At 38.5% G+C, this 21336-nt stretch overlaps 1 pseudogene; it reads right to left on the bottom strand.

The window, feature by feature from the left end:
- Positions 1–17737: 17737 nt before the first annotated feature.
- LOC132240200 (galectin-1-like) lies at positions 17738–20688 on the bottom strand (annotated as a pseudogene).
- Between the last annotated feature and the right edge of the window lie 648 nt (positions 20689–21336).

The raw sequence follows: 21336 nt of genomic DNA, 5'->3' as shown, positions 1-21336 counted from the left end.
TAGGTAATTTGTAAGTCTCATTTCATCTCGTCTTACACAATTTACATTTCTGCAAATGTAGGTGTTTGCTGTCAGTATTGGGCAAACTAATATGACTGCTTCTCCCAATGAGTTAACTTTTCTCCACTGATTTTGGAGATTTGGCACCTTTCTACTAGACCCTATGGGAGTACTTGTCCTTTAAAGATTATCCATGGTGGTCTCCAAGTAGAATAAATCAACGTTAATAGATAGTTAATGATCGATATGTATATAAATATATACAAGGTGGGGCAAAAGTAGGTTTACATTGTATGTGAAACACAGTTTATTCTTGTATGATTATTTATTATAGTACTAGAGGCCCGGTGCACAAAAAATTTGTGCACTGTGGGGGGTCCCTCAGCTGGGACTGCCCCCTCTCACAGTCCAGGAGCCCTCAGGGGATGTCCTACTGACAACCGCAGTCTGGCCTCCCTCTGTGGGAAGCAACTGGGCCAATCAGGGGAAGGCGCGACCCCCATCACCCTGCTGCTGCTGACACTGCCATCTGCTGCGGCTGCTGGCCCTCAGCCCTCGCTTCTTAGCACTGGCCCTGCCCCCTCCCTACTGGTGGGTGGGGGGCAATCTGGGGCCAGGCTGGCTGGGGGAGGAGTTGTGGGAGGTTGAGGCACAGCAAGTCGCAACCTTTCCATCCTCTGTGGAGGCGTGGCACCGGGACGAGGCCTGCACCGCTGCCTCTGTGGCTGCCTCTGCGAAAGGGGCAGCACTGGGACTGGGACCACGCAGCCCCCCTCTCCCGCTGCCTCTGTGGAAGGGGCTGCAGCATGGGACCAGCCTGCACCACCACCTCTCCCGCGCTGCCGGCCCTCACCCCTTGCAGCTACTGCAGCTTTGTCCAGAAGGACATCCGGAAGGACGTCCAGAAGATGTCCAGTCTATCTGGTCTAATTAGCATATCACCCTTTTATTAGTATAGATTACTTTCCATATGCACAACTGTAAACCTGCTTTAGTCACACCCTGTATAATCAAGTCTCATTATTTGTAGATCCTATTATTCAAATGTGCCTACTCACTAAAGTTTATGTTTAACCCAAAGTCAATAGTCACGGTGCTTTTGTGTCATCCGTGAATATGTGCAGAACAGCAAAAGACTGGAGTCTCCTGACCCATGTGTTCCCATCTGAAGTCAAACAAGGTGACTCTGTCTTCTTATTTCACAAAAGCAAGTGTCCTTTTTTGTGATCTATTAGGTGCTATGTTCATCTCATTTTTGTGCTTTTATTTATTTATTTATTTTGCATTTTCGCTATTTAAAATAAATGGCCACTAAGCATAGTGCTGACGTGCTACATGGTGTTCCTAAGCTCAAGAAGGCTGTAATATATGTACCTTGTGGGGAAAAAATACCTGTGTTAGATAGTTTTCTTCAGGCATGAGTTATTATTCTGTTGGCTGTGAGTTTAGTGTTAATGAATCAACAATATATATTAAATAAGGTGTCTTTAAACTACCCCTAAATTAGTAAGACCTTTCCTCCAGGTGTTTGGGCCAGTATGAATGTATATAAAATAGTCATTAGGGAGTTTCATGTACAGGAACTATGTCATGACATCCAATTATGACTTGATATCTGTCCCCAGCATGATTCTGAATTAATATTTTTAATCTCAGCATATGGAATATGGATGGAATGTAAGCCAACTTTAAATGGCATGATGTGTAATCGTGGGTAGTTTTCTTCATAATGTATGAATGGAACATGTTAATTGATACTGAATAATGCATAGCTGACAGTTTAGGAACAATTTTCTTGCGTTACATTGTGAAAAATGTCCCATGAGAGCTACCATGCCAGCACTAGAAGAGTATGCACACCTGTTTACACCTCTGACATGTTTTTATATGAGTAAGCTGGGATTAGATATGGTATCTAATTGCCTAATGCATGTTTGTTAAGATTCATAGAGCTTAGAAAATTTTGTGCAATCATTAAAGTTATTACTGTGTCCTGAATATCACAAAGCTTTACTAACCATGGCAGAATTTTGGATTTGCAATCTAAGCATCCTTCTGTATATCCCCTAACTACAAAGAACACTAGCTGTCTACCAGAGTGGATAAGTTGAAGATAGAACGAGCCTAGAGATTATTGTAGGAAGTAGCTATTGGGATAAAAAGTGCTTTTAGTGTTATTGAATGGTTTGAGAGTCCGTGAATTTTTCATCGCGTGCATTCCAGTGACCACCCACTCATGGATAAGAGAGAATGGTAGAGGAGTGAGAAAAACTAGCGAGGAAGCACAAACGATGACTGAGGAAGCTGGGGAAGAAGCAGAGGACAGTCCCAGATCTGAATATTAGTTCCCACCTTCATTTATCAAGTACATTTAAGCAGCTCCTCCCGTCTTTTCAATAAAAACCACAGAAGAGCCCTAGCTGGTCTGGCTCAGTGGATAGAGGGTCTGCCCATGGACTGAAAGGTCCCAGGGTTTGATTCAGGTCAAGGGCACATGCCGGGGTTGCGGGCTCGATCCCCACTAGGGGGCATGCAGGAGGCAGCTGATCAATATTCTCTCTCATCATTGATATTTCTATCTCTCTCTCCCTCTCCCTTCCTCTTGAAATCAATAAAAATATATTTTAAAAATAAAATAAAAAACAAAACCACAGTAGAAATAGCCATTCTTTATTTTGTTTCACCACCATGTGAACAGATTATGAATGATCTCTGGAAAGTTCATCTGTGCAATGCAGAAACTGAACAGTCCACCCCCTGGCGGTGAAAATGGGTACTGACCACGTGGACAGAGGTCCTGAACCTGCCATGCTTCTCTAGTCAAAGGAGATGGTATCACTTGACCCTCACAAGCAGAAAAGCATTGTTTAATATTATTCCCACTTCCATTTTTGCCTCATTCTCTTTTATTAAATTAAGGTAAATTTTGGGTCCTGTTCAAACTGACACATTGAAATCTCAGTTCTTGTTAAACACCTTAAGAACCTAAACATTTAGTATTTTTATTTTGACATCACTGCAGAAATTTTGTTTAAAAAAGAATTCCACATTTCAATAGCAGATGCTGGTGGGGGAGGAAAGGGGGCAGTGCAAGTGAGGCCCTCTCTCTAGTGCAACATGTAAAGAGACACCCAACAAAATAAAACAAAGCTCAGCAATCAAGATAAATAATATTAACTGTAATATTTTTAAACACTAACATTAATGCAAAATCTATTTTGAACAAAATATTCAAAAAGGAAATAAGACAAAATAATAAATATTCACCTAGTCACTCAAAAAATATTTATTGAGTGCTAAAACTAGGTGAAAAATATGTTATGAGCTGGGAATACAGCAGAGAGCAAATGGCAAGGTCCCTATCACCAGATAACATTAGAGAAACCAGGGAGTCCTTCCCGTTTTAAAGCACTGTGTATCAATTATGTAAAAGCCAGCTTCAGTCTAGTTCCTTTTTCAAGGTTTAGAGCAAAAGCAAAAATCATGAAAGGGGGAATAAGACTATCATGCATATTTAACTAAAGAAAAAAAGAGTTTCCTAGAGAGTCCAGCCCAAAAGAAAACTTCCCAGACTGGAATGAAGAAGAGTTGTTATAGTGCCAGGGAAAAAGCTGAAGATTCAAAGAAAATAAACCATTTGTCTTTGTTCGTTGTTTGCACAACTACTGCTGAGGACCTACCACTGCCCAAAACTTTGATAGGCCTCAGGGATACAGTGAAGATGGGCAAGACTCTTGACAGAACATACCTTTTAGTCGGCATTAGGAATACATTGCCTTCCTTTCCAACTACTTTTCCCAAGATTGTGGTCAGAAGAACATTTTTTTGTAAGTGGTAACCATTTTTTTTAGCATTAACACATACTACTGGGTGTTAAGCAGGAAGCACATCAGCTCTGCAGCACAAATGATGAACTGATAAATGACTCTACGTGAAAGCTACATGAAAGGGGAGAGGGTGAGCATCTCCAGCTGGTATTAGGATTAGAGGGAAAATACAGTGTTTGGGAAGAATAACTGCTGTTTAACAAACTGTTTCATTAAAATGTGTGTTCATACCAAGTGATGGTCTTTGGAAACTTTTCACAAGGTATTTGCTTTACTTCAATGAGACAATACTAGGATTTTTAAGTGCCAGTTTTGCAAGTTTCTGTCTATGACATATCAGATCATTTATTTGACTTCCTCAAACTTTGGTTTTCTCCTCTATTAAGAAAAAAATGGATGATAGCGCTGCATGAGGTTGTTACAATATCGTAAATAATGTGTGCTTCTGAACACAATAGCTGCTCAATATTAGTTCTTATGCATTCCCCAGAAGCCCTCTGATCTCTGTTTTCTGACTTCTGGCACATCCCATTAAGAATTTCAAATAAGTCAAAATCAATTATTTTCACTCTAAAAAACTACATAATAATGGGAAATCTCAGCATTTTCAGTGAATTGTGATTCTTTTTTCCACTCGCCATGTTTCTATCCAAGAACACACAAGATGTGGAATGGGGTTTGAATCCATCTGAAGCAGGAGTCAGCAAGCTTTCTCCAGAAAGAACCAGATAACAGTGGCTTTAGACTTTACAGGTTACACAGTCTCTATTGCAACTACTCAGTGCTGCTCTCATAGTGCAAAGCAGCCACAAACAAATAACGGGAGATGTGTGAGTGTGCTCCAATCAAATTTTACTTATAAAAACAGGGAGGAGACTGCATTTGGTGGTGGTTTGTCAAGCCCTCATCTAAAACCTTGTCTTGTCAATCTACTATACCACACATCTCAGCAAAACAATTTGAAATTGAAGTGCAATCTTTATCCCCCTTTTTAAAGCTGTTTAAGAATTCCAATTAAGAACTAACTATCTCTGTATTTGTAACACACGATGCATCCCTCACTGTGACGGTTTAATTTGTACATAATCCATGCCTCATTAAATGTAAATGAAGTGCTTACTTCATGATAATTTAAAATGCTCTGTTGTATCATGAGTAGTTATTAAAAGCCTCATTGACATGATTGCTTATTTTGTTTTAAAATTTATTGTCAAGATGCAAGTTGGCAGGTTTTATCCATTCTTTTTCTAAATATTAAACAACTCTATGGCATGGAAGAAAAATGTCAACTGGAATATCTTCCTTGGGGCATATATTATGAAAACCGGCATAATAGTATTAATACTATAGATGATGTATTCATTCAGTAATACACAGAATACTGGAAATCATGGTCCCAGGTCTATGATCACTTAGTATTTTAGTCAGTTGAGAGTGCACTCTTAGTATCTCTATTATATATATATCATTTCTCGCCTTGCATGGTATTTCTTCTTTATTTGCTTATTTTTTTGTTTGGTCTGGGGATCCAGACGGAGAAAGTGATTGTCTTTGTATGGGAAAGAGGATTCTGGAATCTTCAGCACAATTTTGTTACTGAATAACTGGCAAATGCACATAGATGGGCTTCATTAGGCCATTTTCATATTGTAAAATCTTCCCATCTAAGTAAGTGCTGTCTTGTACTTAAGGGTCATATGGGGTTTCTTTTCCCTTTTATTTTTGAAGGAGGATTCCTGTGGTTGTACATGGATATTGTGATGCAGTAGGTGTGAGGTGAGGCCAGGGGTCTGCATTACAAGTCAACAATCTGAATCTGCATTTTACATTCAGACAAGTTACCTGAGGATCATAATTTAGAAAAACTCGCCCAACCTCTTAGATCAATTTGAATTTGTAAGTAACTGAGTTCAGCAGAAGGAGGCTATAATGACATCATACAGTGACTTCCGAGAGCCCTGGAGGAATGTCGGTGGGTTACAGCGCCGATGAAGATGGTTTAGGGGAGTCTCAGTGAACGTCATCAATGTTGACCTCTTAAAATAGAAAGGCAAGACAGAACCAGCGTAGAAAGAGGACTTATTCCTACAAAGGATGCCCTAAGTCCACATCAAAGTGAAATGACAAATAAAAATATTTATTTTCCTAAAAATAAAACAAACAAATACTAGGGAAAAAGTAATGTCCTAATAAGGTTGGAAGAAAGGCACAAATAATCAAAAGGGTGGGAGGGAGGACGTTTGAATTCTTGTAAATAAACTTAGTACTTGCTGGTATAAAAATGCTTTTCAGGAAGTGCTAGGCAAAGGAAAGCATTGACAAACTAAACAAGATAATGCGTTAATATAAGTAAAACAAGAGCCAAATTATTGCATGGTCACACATTTAGATGTTAACCCAAGTCAAAAATTAGTACCAGCATGTCATGGCAGGAAGGACCTTCTTGATCATATTCATCTTGGTGACTTACATAATGAATTATCTAATGTGAAAGTTTAGATCCACTTTGCTCACACTATGGATTTCCTGTTTGCCCTCAGATGAGTAAAAGATATTTATGAATCTCTGATTCAATGGAGAATTCTTTGTAAAGAACAAACAAGAAAAAAATAATCAAAAAAATTATTTACTCTCCAAAAACATTTCCCATGCTTCCATTCAATTGCTTAGAAATAAATGTTACAAAATAATAGACTGGACAGTTTAGTAAACTTTAGGAAATCAATTTATTTTAAACATTTAATAAGGTACAATATTTTTCTTGAATAGGTCTATAATTTTTAAATAGTGAATAAAAATTAAAAAGCAAGTACTTTTAAAATTTATATGTATATATTACAGTTTTAAAGTATGCTGTATTTAAACTGCAAATAAAATTTTTATTTAAAATTTAAAATATATTTTTGGAGACATTTTATTAAAGCAATTAATTTGGTTGTTTTACTAGTGCATTGCATGTTTTGCAATTGAGTAGTTACTATAATTATGTCATTACAATAATTATGCAATTACTCTCTCTAATTATATCATTTAATTGTATAAGTATGGTTACAGGAATTAGTTGTATAATTAGAACATGTAATTACACAGCAAAATAGAAAACTGTATTTTAAAACACTAAGTTGGACATATTGGCCTATTCCAAATTACAAAATTCAGAGTGTTAAGACTTCTATTCCACATTAAATTTCTTAAAATGTTAATAAAATTTTTATTTTAAACTTATAATTTTTCATAAAATCCATATTCCCTTCATCCAAATACCTCATCCAAGTTTTTCCAATTGTATAATTTTGTCTTTTTTCTCAAAATGATCCAACCCAGGATCATGCATTGTACTTCAGTATCTCTTTTGACTCCTTCAATATATATGTATGTAATATAAGCATTTGTGTAGTATATGTATGCATGTTATATATATATATATATATATATATATATATATATATATATATATGTATGTATGTATGTAACACATGTATGTATGTGTGTATGTAATGGATGGATGGATGCACCTAAAAGGTGAACCTGCACATTAGCAAAATGTGAATGAACATAAAAATTTTGAATTTAATTAGATGAGCATAGCTTTTGTTTTTAAATGTCCATTTTTGTTTTTAGTTATTCATATCTTCCAGAAAAGAAAAGCAGAGATTAGCAAATGTGTCATTTTGTTGTTGTTGTTAATCCTCACCCAACGATATTTTTTTCATTTTTAGAGACAGTGGAAAGGAGGGAGAGGGGGAGACAGAGAGACAGAAGTCAGAGAGATACATTAATTGGTTCCCTCCATCATAGGCCCAGAACTGGCCTGGGAACAAGCCTGCAACACAGGTACCTGTCCCTGACAGGGAATTGAACCCATGGTGTGACCCTTAGGTGTGAAGGCTGATGTTCTAACTACTAAGCCACACCCGCCAGGGCAAATATGCCATTTCTTAATATGTTAAAACTACTTTTTGGCCAGCTGAAGTATTATTTATTTGCTGTTCTTTTCAATCAGTTTCTAAACAGCTGTGTAGAAATAATTTTCAACTGAATAATTTCATCCACTTTGACTTTGAGAAGTACTTTGTCATTATTGATTGGTAAGGGAAAATGACTATATAATATCTTGGGGGCATCAATGACTATAGAACAGAATTGACTATTGAAATATGACACCCTCATTAAACAAAGATTAATTTTATGTGTTTAATGGATCCACCTCGATATGTCTGGATTGGTTCCTTATATGGAACACCTCCTTTTCTGTGTCTTAGTTTAAATGAAGTTCTATTACACTTGCACTACTCTTGGGTATGTAAATTATTATAGAAAACACACAACTTAATACACATAAACCTATGTTCTCGAAATGCTGATTTTTCTGACATTTTCTTCAGACTTTCAAATTTTGAAAAATTTCATGACAGCTGAGAGGATAAAACAAAGAAAATCCAAAGTAACTGTTTGTAAAGGAGACATCAGGAATCCCCAGGAAACAGACATTATGGTGGATTTGTACTTGATCAAATGCGCTAAGTTGGAAGCCTTTCCCATAGTACTCCCTTTCTTTTATGATTTTGGGTTACAAGGTTGATCATAAGGGGGATTTGTGCAATAACTAGAAGGCAGAAGTAAAAGGCCCTCCCTCTCCTCCCTCCCCCAAGGTCTGCCTGGGCAGGTGCTCCTTCCCATCACTCACATCATTGTTGAATCACCTTTCAGGGTGTGGCTCCAGCCAGACTGAAGTTCCTCCAGCTCCCCCCTGATTTCTTTTAGATTCTGCGTATTCTGGGTTAGGTGCACATGCTACTTTATGGTGAATGGTGCTAGTTTATCTGTCACCCATGGCATCAGAATTGAAAGCAGTGAGAGGAAGATGTAGGTTCCAGGCAGATTCCAGTTTTTCTTCGTAGGTGCCAGTTTTTGCCTGTGCTACCAGCTTTTCTTCCTGACTGCCAGCTCTGCTGACTTCAGGCCAAACACTAGATGCAGAAACAACTGCTTTAAGTCAGCCTCTTAGCTAGTTCCCACCATTGTGTAAGGTCTAATCTTTCTAAATAGCTTACTCTGTATTGTTATCAGTACTTTTGCTTCTTTGACCAATACTGGTACAGAATTAGAGCAATATAACCAGTAGAATAAGCATGACGGTGGCAGAAAACCTGTTTGTATTATAAGCATGATGGTGGCAGAAAGTCTGTTTGTATTGTTGTTTCTTTAGTGACTAGACCACCACCTGAGATATAGTAGATGCTCAAGAAACATTGTGGAATGGTTGATGGGCAGGACTGGCAAAGGATGGGGGGGGGGGGGACGGAGGACGGGGGGGGGGAAGAGAAGAGGTATGGGATACTAGGAAGGATAGAAGACTGAACATGTTGAGGACCATATTGCCACATTGCCCTTGCTACAGGACGAGGTAATGCTAATGTTTCTCCATGTCTAACTCAGCACTATCCATTATGTAGCTGCTAGCCACATTGGGCTATTGAGGATATGCAGTGTACTTATGTGAATTAAGATACTCAGTAAGCACAAAATACACACCATGTTTCAAAACAGTAAATGAATGTAAAATATTACATTAACAATGTGTATGTTGGTTACAAGTTGACATGATAATACTTTGGATATATTGAATTAAACAAAATATATTGCTAAAATTAATTTGTTCAGTTTCTTTTTACTTGTTAATGTGACTACTAGAAAACTTTTAAATTAAATATTTGACTGACATTATATTTCTATGGGACAGTACCTGTCTAAGCAATTCTTTTGTAGAGGTTTATAAACTCATTGCAAATCATAGCAGCCTCATTTATTGGAAGGTAGTACAGTAAACCCTTGATTTTGCAGACCTTGATTTAATAGACAAAATTTCCAGTCCGTATGTCATATGTGAAAATTAACACCCTGTCAGTTTTAGAATGCTTTTAACCAAGATTTGCTTATAATTAAATTAACAGGTTATATTTTTGCTATTCATTCACTGCTATTTTTAACAAATTTTAGCGAACAGGCCATATGTTGGAAAAACCACGGAAGTAATTTCATCGACATAAATAATTATTACATATCTACAACTATAGTCTACATATTTAAGTCCAAGCGTCACTGCTGGTAAAGAATGTTTGGCGAATGATTAGTTCCTGATCACACCACCTCAAGTATGGTAATGGGTCTGTTGTCATGTGATGTGACTTTCTGCAACAGTATTGCTCAAAAGGCCTTAACTGATTTCACCGCAGTGCTTCTCAGCAGCCTTACTACAGCTGCAAATTCTGTTGGATTTAGCTGGACATTCTTAACTACCTGCAGCCCCTGCTGCCTTTACCCTCCATACTGTAGTCACAACCCTTAAGCAGGCCCCTGGCTAATTCTCATTTATGCCTTGGGTCTCACTTTAAATATTACCTCCTTGCAGAAACAGTCCCTGAACTCTCCTTCATGTTCTCCCCCACCCCCCACACAGGCTGGGTATTTTTGACTTGTTCATACACATATAAGAGCATTTGCCACACAATACTATATCATCTGCTTACATTTTTATGTAGTTGGTAATTGTCTTGCAAAATAAGGATTGTGATTTATTCCTCAGGATATTTTTTAATGATCAGCACTACTTGGCATATGTTTATTATTATTCACCTAGAGGCCCGGTGCATGAAATTCATGCACAGGCCCAGCGTGTACCCTCTCCAATCCAGGATTGGGCCTAAACCAGCAGTTGGACATCCCTCTCAGAATCCGGGACAACTGGCTCCTAAATGCTCACCTGCCTGCCTACCTGATCGCCACTAACTGCCCCCCCTTGCCAGTCTGATTACCCTAACCACCTCTGCCTGCCATCCTGGTTACCCCTAACTGCCCCCCCCCCACTGGCCTGGTCACCCCTAACTGCCCCCCCGCTGGCCTGGTCTCCCCTTACTGCCTCCCTCTGCTGGCCTGGTCGCCCCCAACTGCCCCCCTCTGCTGGCCTGGTTGCCCCTAACTGCCCCCCCCTGCCAGCCTGGTCGCCCCTTACTGCTCCCCCTGCTGCCTGGTCACCCCACGCAGCCTGCTGTTCAGTCGTTTGGTTGTCCCTCACTAACCCCGCTGTGGGCCCGGTCACCCCACTCAGCCTGCTGTTCAGTCATTTGGTCGTCACTCACTAACCCCCCTGCCGGCCCGGTCACCCCACGCAGCCTGCTGTTCAGTCATTTGGTTGTCCCTCACTAACCCCCCTGCCGGCCCGGTCACCCCACGCAGCCTGCTGTTCAGTCGTTTGGTTGTCCCTCACTAACCCCCCTGCCGGCCCGGTCACCCCACGCAGCCTGCTGTTCAGTCATTTGGTTGTCCCTCACTAACCCCCCTGCCGGCCCGGTCACCCCACGCAGCCTGCTGTTCAGTCGTTTGGTTGTCCCTCAGTAACCCCGTTGCTGGCCCGGTCACCCCACGCAGCCTGCTGTTTGGTTGTTACTGTTACTGTGACAGCATCCTGGACAATTTGCATATTCCTCTATTATTAGTATAGATATTATTTTTGATTCATGGAGCTAAAATCTCATCTCACTTATTCAATAAAATATAAAAAAATTTACTTCAAAAGCATGGGGGTGGGTTGCTGATGATCTCTCAGGTTAAAATACTTCCTCCTCCCTCCTTCTGAGCTTTCAGATTTGAGCCATCGGAATGTTTTACATCTCTCAGTGTCCACTTCACATGTCATCTTTTCATGAAGCTTACAGGACTTTGAATCTTCTTGTACTAGATTTACAATTTATTACCCCAGCTAGCACTTCTGCCCTTATTTTTATTCATAGTCAGCTTGCTTCTGATCACAAAATGTAAGGATGTGGTCTGGTAGATCATGGATGCTCGTGGTTATTGTTTATTCATCATTCTTACTCCCAGGGTTTAGCTCAAGATCTTGCCTATAATATTTGCTTATAAGTTATATGCTGGATTAAATTATGTTGGAATACTGTTTAGTAATCATACTGATAAGCATGCAGGCAGAATATTACCTAACAGAGGTTCTCATTTATATTAATCAGATGTATAATTATTCATTTAATTCAACAGTTTTCTTTAATATCCATTTGTCAGATTATTGAAAGACTTTGGTTAATTTTCCAAATTCTGAAAAAGCTTATTTTGAAATTATCAATGCTTTCATTAAGAAACAGAATTTTACAGGTTGTTACTTCACATTCTGGACATGCTTTCTGTATTTCTTTTGAAACAAACTTTAATACTTTCTACATTTCAAGAAAATTGTCCATTTTGCCTCATTAGGCATTAAATTGTTCACACTATGCCCTTAATATACTTTTAATTATCTGTAGATTTTGTCAAGATGTCACCTCTCAGAACCAATATTGCTGATTTGTGTTTCTCTCTGCTTAGCTCAACTAAAGGTTTATTAAATTGTATTGATATTTTCAATGAACGAACTTGTATTTCATTGATTTTCTCAATTGATTTTATGTTTTTATTTCATTGATTTCTATTGTAATATGTATTATTTCCTTAATTTGGCTTATTCTATATTTCTTTGCTTTACTTTTACTCTGTTATTTTAAGGTAGAAGTAAAGGTTATTCATTTGAGACCTTTCTTATTTTGAATATAAAATACAAACATTTTGTGCTTTTAATTTCTCTTTGAATAGTGACATCCTACAAATTTTGATATGTAACATTTTCATTTTCATCCCCAGTCTCAAATTTTCTCTTTGAGTTCTCCTTTGAACTATGACTTACTTGATGTGTGCTAGTTAGCTTCTAAATATTTGGTTGTTTTCTATGTATCTTTATGTAATTGATTTCTAATTTAATTCAATATGAATTAAGAGCACACTTTGTATTGAATCCATTTAAATTGATTGAGATTTGTTTTACACCCAGAATATGCTCAATCCTTGTTAGTCTTTCATGTACACTTGAGCAGAATGTGCTGTCATTGGGAAAAATATTCCATAAATGTCAATTAGGATAGGTTGCTCTGCAATGCTATGTAAACTTTTAATACTGATTTTCTGTATTTTTCATCAATTATTGAGAAATGAATATTGGAGCCTCTATCAGATGTTTCTTTTTAAATTGTGTAATATGTAGATAATGGAATTTGTTTCCCAAATTACCAGATTAGTTAGCCAATGGAAATCCATGCTTTGATGGTAATACATTTAAATACCTGCTCATTCTGAGCCCATACTGCTGCCACGTTATAGGGTGAAGACTGTTCTTATAATGATGGCTAGGTGTAGGATATTTACAAATTAAATCATAAAAGTAGATTGGATCAGCTCAGAACCTACATAGAATTAACATGTAAATTAGTTTCTGCCTCCGGTTCATAAAAGCATTTGTAGAATGAGCCTTCTCCTATATTTCCAGTTCTGGATTCATTGGATTCATTCATTCCCTTCCAAAATCATGATGTTTCTAAATATACTCTTTGCCTTTTACTGATTTTCCTTTTGGTTCCCTAACTTTTACAGCTGTTCATAATTGGTTGTCCTGCATATTAGGTTTATCGTCCAGTGTGGGAAGTAATATCTATTAAGCATTTATTTTCATTAATTGAGAAACTCGTACTTCAGAAGCAAACAATGACTTGACAATTCTTATTTAGTGAAATTACACACTGAAATTTGTTCATGAATTACGAATGATACCATAGCCAAATGAGACATTATACATTTGTCTACATAGAGTAGGCTAGTCCATTTGGAAAAGACCCAATCTAGAAATGGTTTTGTTAAATATCCTAACAACATCCCCTTATCTTTGATACAGTGTTTTTAAGATTGGGTATGTGGAAAAACAGCTGTGTCTGATAAGGGCTATAAGGACTATCAAGGAGATGCTAAGAAGGATTTATGACTTAAAACCAGCAGAATATAAGCTTGACCCAACATGACAACTAATTTCACCTTTTGGTAACCCTTAGCCTCATTATAAGCTTATTGTAATACATTAGCATAGTTAACAACACACCCCAGAAATGGTAAGTCCACTGGGCCCTTCTGAGAAGCCTTCACCCCTTTCCAGTCTCCACCCCTTTCCTGGAAAAATCCTGACTATTCCCTTCCCTTATTGAATGTTTTACCCCTCAATTAAATGAGCCTCAATAAAAGAAGTAAATCCCACTAGGGCAGTGGTCGGCAAACTGCGGCCCCTTGAGTGTGGCTCTTCCACAAAATAACACGTGCAGTCTGCTGACCACAGCACCAGAGAGAGGTGCTCTGCCTGTGGAGTAGCCACTCTCTCTGCCACCACTTCACTCATAAGCTGTCTTTCACTTTAAACTCTGTGCTGGGTTGAAATTGAATTATTTCCTATTTGAAGCCAAGAACCCACAGTGGGTCCTGGAACTTTGGTTCCCTGGACCCCCAAAACACCTGCTTAATCTCTGTGAAATACCCTAACAACCTCCCTTTATCTCTGATTCAGTGTTTTATCCGGCCATCTGTCTATTTCTCATTTCAAAATTCTTTGCACAGATTTAAGTGTACAAAATAAAATACAAATCATAGGAAAAGGCTCAGAGTTGAGAAAATATGCTTCATGATTGATAAATTAGATCAAATTCCAAAATAACTACTGTTAAAGAGGAGACCACAGGCCCAAAATGGCCTTACCTGACCTGGTTGCAGTTTGGATCTTCCTCAGAACTGTAATCTTATTAAGTCTGGAATTTTCTGGTCAACACCAATGAGGTATTCTGTAATGTAGGCACTATCCACCCCTCAGAGAAAAAAGGTAATCTGCATGATAAAATCCTTGTCTATCCCCCCACCAAAGAAAGGAAGTTGTACTGGTCTAAAAACAATCCTTTCTTTGCCTTTGCTAATAACCACCCCTCGTTCCCAACCCATCTTCCTATAAAAACCTTCATTCTGTACAGTCTTTCAGAGTGCTCTTTTTCTTGCCAAATGAGATGTTAACCCCATTCATGAATCAATAAAGCCAAATAGATCTTAATAGAATTTTTTTTAACACTGCTAATAATTTTATGAATTAGTGAATTAGGAAATATAAGTGGTAATGACATCAGCATAAAAGATTTTATTATCTTTTCTGATTTGTATATATTTAAATGCATTATCTTCTAATTGCCATAAATAATAGTTCTAATGCAAATGGAAAGACAATAAAGATAATGAATATCTTTTGCTTGATTCTTCGAATAAGAAACCTACATCTAAATAATTACTAGCATCATTTGTTATTATTAATACTGCAGATGTTCCCTTAAATCTTGATTACCAATGAAATTTTCTGCAGTAGTCCCAAGACTTCAACTAATAAAATTATATTTTAAAATTAAAATTATACTTTGTTAAAATTGAATTGTATTAATTGAAAGCTTGAAACTATTGCAGAAAAAGAAAAAATATGAGGGAATTAAATGGTAATTTATCTTCCAAATCAGGAAGCGATTTTGTCAATTTGCCATATTTCTGTGGGGTTATTATTAGATCACTGAATCAACCTGCACGAAAGGATAGAGAAATAGACATGTATATCTATGACATGCACAATTGGCATAACCTAACTGAACAGATGCCTATACAGACTGTGCATTAAAAGATTAACCTTGCTTAAAGAAAGAGTTTGGCCCTTTACCTCCTACTCCGGGGAAGTATCTCCCCCTCAAAATGTCCTGCCTGAGGAAAGTACCTTCGTTTGCTTGGGGACTCTGGGCCATACCAAATTCTCTACGCTAACAGTGTGATTGATGGTGGGCCTTGTGGTTTCAGCTTGGCTTCCGGAGGGGCTGGAACCAAGGTCAGTCAGTCCCCTGGGCAGTCTGTCTGACCAACCTCAAATAAGATTTCTGAACAATAAGGATCAGGTGAGCTTCCCTGGTTGGTAATATTCCAACTGGTGTGGCATATTGGTACACATTATTGCTGGGAGAAACAAGCGCTGCCAATATGACTCCAATGAGAGAGGATGATGGGCATCTCCACTCCTGGCCTCTGCTGGGTCCTGCTCTATGTACCTCTCACCATTACTGCTCTTACTGTGTACCGTTTGCTGTAATAAACTATAACCATGAATATAACAGCTTTGCTAAGTTCTGTGAGTCCTTCTGGTGAATTATTGAATTTGAGGGTGGTCTTGGGGACCTCCCAACATGTAACAACCATCATTATAAATGTGTAATGTATACCATGTCATATGTGCATATATAGGTGTGTGTAGAGAGGGCATATTTTAACAAGCAAACTCTGAGTAAATAGTCCATTCCATTTTGAATTCAAATTTCAGAAATAAATAATGATATTCTTTAGGAGAGTATTCATATTAAAATATTGTGTTTTTATGCTAAGAAACAAATAATTTACATTCTACAATGTCTTCAGTATTGATTTTTCCTGTTATTAAACGAGTCTGTAATTATTATAAAAATTGAAGCAAAAATTTAAAACAATGAAAATTTCTAAAATATTTGTTAAAATTTCAGTATGTTGTTTAATGTATGTATTTTAAAATATTTATTTATTAACACATAAATAAGATACCTTGAAACCTAGAAAATTAGAGTCCAGAAACAGACCAAAATATGTATGGTTATCTAATTCTTGTCAAAGATGGCATTGCAAAAAGATAAGAAATGCTAGCCTTTTTAATAAATGCTGGATCAAATGGATATGCACACAGAAAATATTATTTTTGATACCTCCCTCACATCCTATACATAAATCAATCCTAAGTGGATCACAGATGTAAATGAGGAAGATAAAACAATAAAGCTATTAGAATAAACAGAAAAAAATGTCATTCACTTGCTAGGCAAATATTTATTAAACAACAAACAGAAAGGAAAACATTGATAAATTCGACTATATTAAAATTAAAAATGTCTGTTTATCAAAAGACAGCATTCAGGAGTGAAAGGTAAACCACAGACAAAATAAGGTATTTGCAATACATATATTTAACAAAGGCCAAATATGCAGAATGTACAAAGAGCTATCAAATCAATAAGAAAAAAAAGCAGAAAAACAAATAGGAAAATGGTAAAATACTTGAAGTAGCGCTTCTTATAAAAAGACCCAAATGGCCAGCAAAATTTTGTTGAAAGGTATTGAACTGTGTCCCAAAATCCATATGTCGAAGCTTAACCCCCAGTTTGACAACTGTATTTGGAGATCTGGCCTTTGAGGTAATAAATTTTAAGTGAGGTCATAGAGAGGGGCCCTAACCCAACAGGACTGGTGTTGTTCTAAGAAGAGGAGGAGGACCAGGAGTGTGCAAGCACAGACAAAGGCCAGGCCATGGGAGGACAGCTGTCAGCAAAGCAGGTGACTGGACTCAGGAAAAAACAAACCTTTTGAGATCTTGCTCTTGGGCTTCCAGTCAATTTACAGCTCAACAGTATATATCTTTCTCTGCAAACATTATGACACTGGCTGAAATAAAATTTTAGTGCCAACTTCAGAGGCATAACATATCATCTTGATGTTAGTCTTTTTATTTACTAGTGAACTAATAACTGGATAATTTTTCCCATTGATTTTTAGAGAGAGTGGTGTGGGGGAGAGAGAGAGAAAGAAATATCAATGTGAGAGAGAGACACATCGATTGGTTGCCTCCTGATGCACCCTGACCCCAGGGGCTGTGGATTGAGCCTACATCCAAGTATGTGCCCTTGACTGGGAATTGAACCCCAGACACTTTGGTCCATGACTGATGCTCTAAGCACTGAGAAAACTGGTCAGAGCACAATTTTGATATTTTTATCATTTGCTTTCATTGTAATTAATTATTTGTTTATGTCCATTACTCATTTCCCATTAGAGGTGTCATGTTTTCTTACCATTATATAGAGTGTTTTATGTTAAGACGGTAACGCTTTGTCTTTTCTTTTTTTCTCAGAGGGGAACAGAGGCAGTTGCCTTTATTGGAGGCCATTGGTTGGCGGGCTTCACTCCCAGTCCACACACTTGATCTCGAAGTCACCCTCTGCCGCCAGGTAGCTGGTGGCCTCCGGGTTAAGGCATTTGGAAAACTATCTGGCAACTTGACGGTCAGGTCTGCCTGGTCGAAGGAGATGCACCTGCAGGCTGGAAGGTGAAGGTAGACTCCCGCTGCTCAGTCCTCCAGGCCCCACTGTATTTGCTGTTGCACAGTGGTGTTGATGTCCCCATGTACATTGAATCGAGGGTTGAAGTTCAGGTACATGTCTTGGGGTGAGGGAGGACCTCACCCTGTACTCTGAGGCACTCTGGAGTTTGAGGTTCAGGTTTCTGGCAACCAGACCACAAACCGTGAGTGAGGACAGGAAGGTGGTCCAGGGGACTAAGGAACCAGCAGTCTGAAGACCACATGAAAGATAATAAAGCTCTGTCTTATATACTGAAATATTTATTCTCGTAACTGGTTGCTTCTAAGTTTGGTTATGCACTTTCAACATGTCACACTCCATATTCCTCGTTTAATGTTTTGAGGAAACTCCACACTGTTTTTCAGGTTGTACCAATCTGCATTCCAACCAGCCCTGTACTAGGGTTCCTTTTTCTCCACATCCTCACCAGCCCTTGTTGTTTGTTGATTTATTGATGGTAGCCACTCTGACAGGTGTAAAATATTAATTGAGCATAATTGCTTGGGTCAATTTCTAGGTTCTCTGTTGTGATCCATTGATCTATATGCCTATTTTTGTGCCGATACCAGGCTGTTTTGAGTATAGTAGCTTTGTAGTATAACTTGATATCCAGAATTGCGTTCCTTCCAACTTTGTTCTTCTTTCTCAACATTATTGCAGCTATTCTGGGTCTTTTTTGGTTCTGTATGAGTTTTTGGAGTATTTGTTCTAGATCTGTGAAATATGCTGTTGGTATTTTAATAAGGATTGCATTGGATCTATAGATTTCTTTGGATAGTATGACCATTTTAATAATGTTAATTCTACCAATCCATGAACACAGTATATTCTTCCACTTATTTTTATCTTCCTCTGTCTCTTGCAATTCCCATTAAGTTCCTGGAGGTTCCCATTAAGTTCCTGGAGGTTCCCATTCAGTTTCTTGTAATTCTCACCTAAGTTCCTTGATCATCTTTATAACCATTACTCTGAAATCTATATCTGATAACTTGCTTGCCTCAGTCTCTTCTAGGTCTTTTTTTGGGAAATGCCTCCTTTTCTTTAATTTGGGGGTTATTCTTTGTCTCCCCATTTTAGTTGTCTCTTTGTGCTTGAATCTATGCATTAGATCTATTTTCTCTGGCTCCCAGTCTTGTGGGGTGGGCTTTTGTATGAATGTCCTGTGGGACCTAGAGGTGTGTTTTCCTTGTACTTCTGAGCTATATGCTGTAGGTGTGTCCCTCTTTGGGTTATTTGGACTCTTTTGTTTTGATCGAGTCTAGGTTGTTGTTGTCCCTTTTTGGGGAGGACTCTTCTTTCAGGCTAGCTAACTGTGAGGCTCAGTTGCTACCACGTCGTGAGAGCTGTTGTATAGGTGCAGTCACTATGTTGTTTCTTCAGTGCTTCTTAGTTAAAATATGTCCAATAAGCTATGCTTTTCTTGTTTTTCCAAGCTGACTGTGATGTATTTCAGCTATAAATCCAGTTTGTGGCTGGGAGCAAGGGCCTCCTGTTAGAGTCAAGAAAAACAATTTTTAAAAACAGGATAATGAAATAAGTGTGATGTGTCAAAACTGAATATGATGGTACAGGTTGGAGAATAATTTAAGGGTCACCATTTAATAATAATTGAATGTTACTTTCTAGTCAATGCTTATAGATTATACAGATCTAGTAAGGAAAAGCTATTCAAAGTGAAACAGCAACCACAATGAATGACACCAACAGTTTCCTGAGCCAAAGAAATCTAAAGGATCTAATTCAAATCCTTTATAGCAGATGTAAGACCCTTGTCTGAGTGTATCCCCAAAAAAGCGGGAGAAAGAGGAATCTGCCATAGATAATGGTAAGGTGAAAAGGGCCAAATGTGTAAAAACTTGTGACATCAGCATGTGGACTGGCAGGCGATATTAGCATGACAAGGATCCTCACCACAGAGCAAATCTACACTCAAAGGACAGCATTTTCCTATAAGTCTTTCTTATAAGTGCTTGGGAGTAGTGTGGCCAAAGCTGGGACTTGGAAGGAGAATTAAGAAAGATATTCTCTAGGGCAATATGGGGGCCTCCTCCCCAGTGCAAAGCAGTCACTTTTAGAGAGTGGTGGAAGGGCAGGGGATCCTGCAGAAACTGCTTTGTTCTTTCACAGTGTGTTATAATTTTAGGTAATTTTTTTTACTTGTTGGTATAGCATTCACATCTTTCTTCCGTTCTCTCAGATAAACAGTTCTTGTGTCCCGTATCTCACTGAAAGGGATTGTTTCTCTCTGGGATTTGGCTTACTTGACTCATAACTAACTGTGATAAGCTCAATAAAAAGTTATGATTTTTGTAGATTATTATCCTTTTTCTTTCATTATTACTTTGGAAATGGTATTGTCTTGAAGCTTTCTGCATCCTAAGCAGCAACAGAACTCAGGGGTATTTTTATATATTTACTTCTAAAGTAAGAAGCAAGCCGTAGACATGTTACACATTCAGGGTATATAAATTTCCCTTATCCCTGTTCAGATCCACTTGGGTGTAACTAGAATTGAGTGAATTTTTTAACAAAAAGAGGGAAGTGAGCCTTGTTTAATTTTTTTTTTTTTCGCCAAATGTAGCACTAGACTATGTGGACCTAATTTATAATCCTATCTAATAAAGAGGGAATATGCTAGTTGACCCTCACACCATCATAAAGATGGCGGTGCCCACAGCCAATAAGGAGGGAATATGCTAATTGACTGCCCCACCTTCAATGATGGTAGCACCCACAGCCACAAGATGGCGGCGCCCAGTCCCCTCAGCCATGCCTTCGGAGTCTCCCAGACTCCTCAGCCCCCCAGCAGCCCAGGGCTGCCCTAGCCTCAGGTAACCAGGGCTGGCCGAAGCTTATGCTGCCAGCAGTGGCAGCAGCAAAGGTGTGATGGGGCATCGCCTTCCCCTGATCGCCAGGTCGCCTCCCACCCCTGAGGGCTCTTAGACTGTGAGAAGAGGCAGGCCTGACTGAGGGAACCCCCTCCAGTGCATGAATTTTCATGCACCGGGCCTCTAGTATAACATAAAGCGGAATTAGATAAGTAAGCATATAATTTGATAAACATTGCTGACAGACATAGTATCTTTTATTTAACTGCTTGTTTTAGAGATGATATGCAAGAGTAGTGTACAAACAAAGCAAAGATTGCTCAGCTCTTTCTTGTACTCCCACTCTCTTTTTTAAAAATTCTTTATTGTTTAAAGTATTACATATGTCTCCTTTTCCCCCACCTTGACCTCTCCCCGCCCACCTCCATCCTCCCCAGCTCATGCCCTAACCTACACTCCCCCCATCTGTGTCCATTGGTTATGCTCATATGCATGCATACAAGTCCTTTGGTTGATCTCTTATCCCCCACTCCCTGCCTTCCCTTTTGGTTGGATAGTCTGTTCAATGCTTCTATGACTCTGGTTCTATCT

Source organism: Myotis daubentonii, chromosome 8 (assembly GCF_963259705.1).
Source record: "Myotis daubentonii chromosome 8, mMyoDau2.1, whole genome shotgun sequence".
NCBI classification, from domain to species: Eukaryota; Metazoa; Chordata; class Mammalia; order Chiroptera; family Vespertilionidae; genus Myotis; species Myotis daubentonii.
The sequence above is the reverse complement of the archived record's forward strand: the minus strand, read 5'-3'. Positions and strand labels throughout refer to the sequence as shown.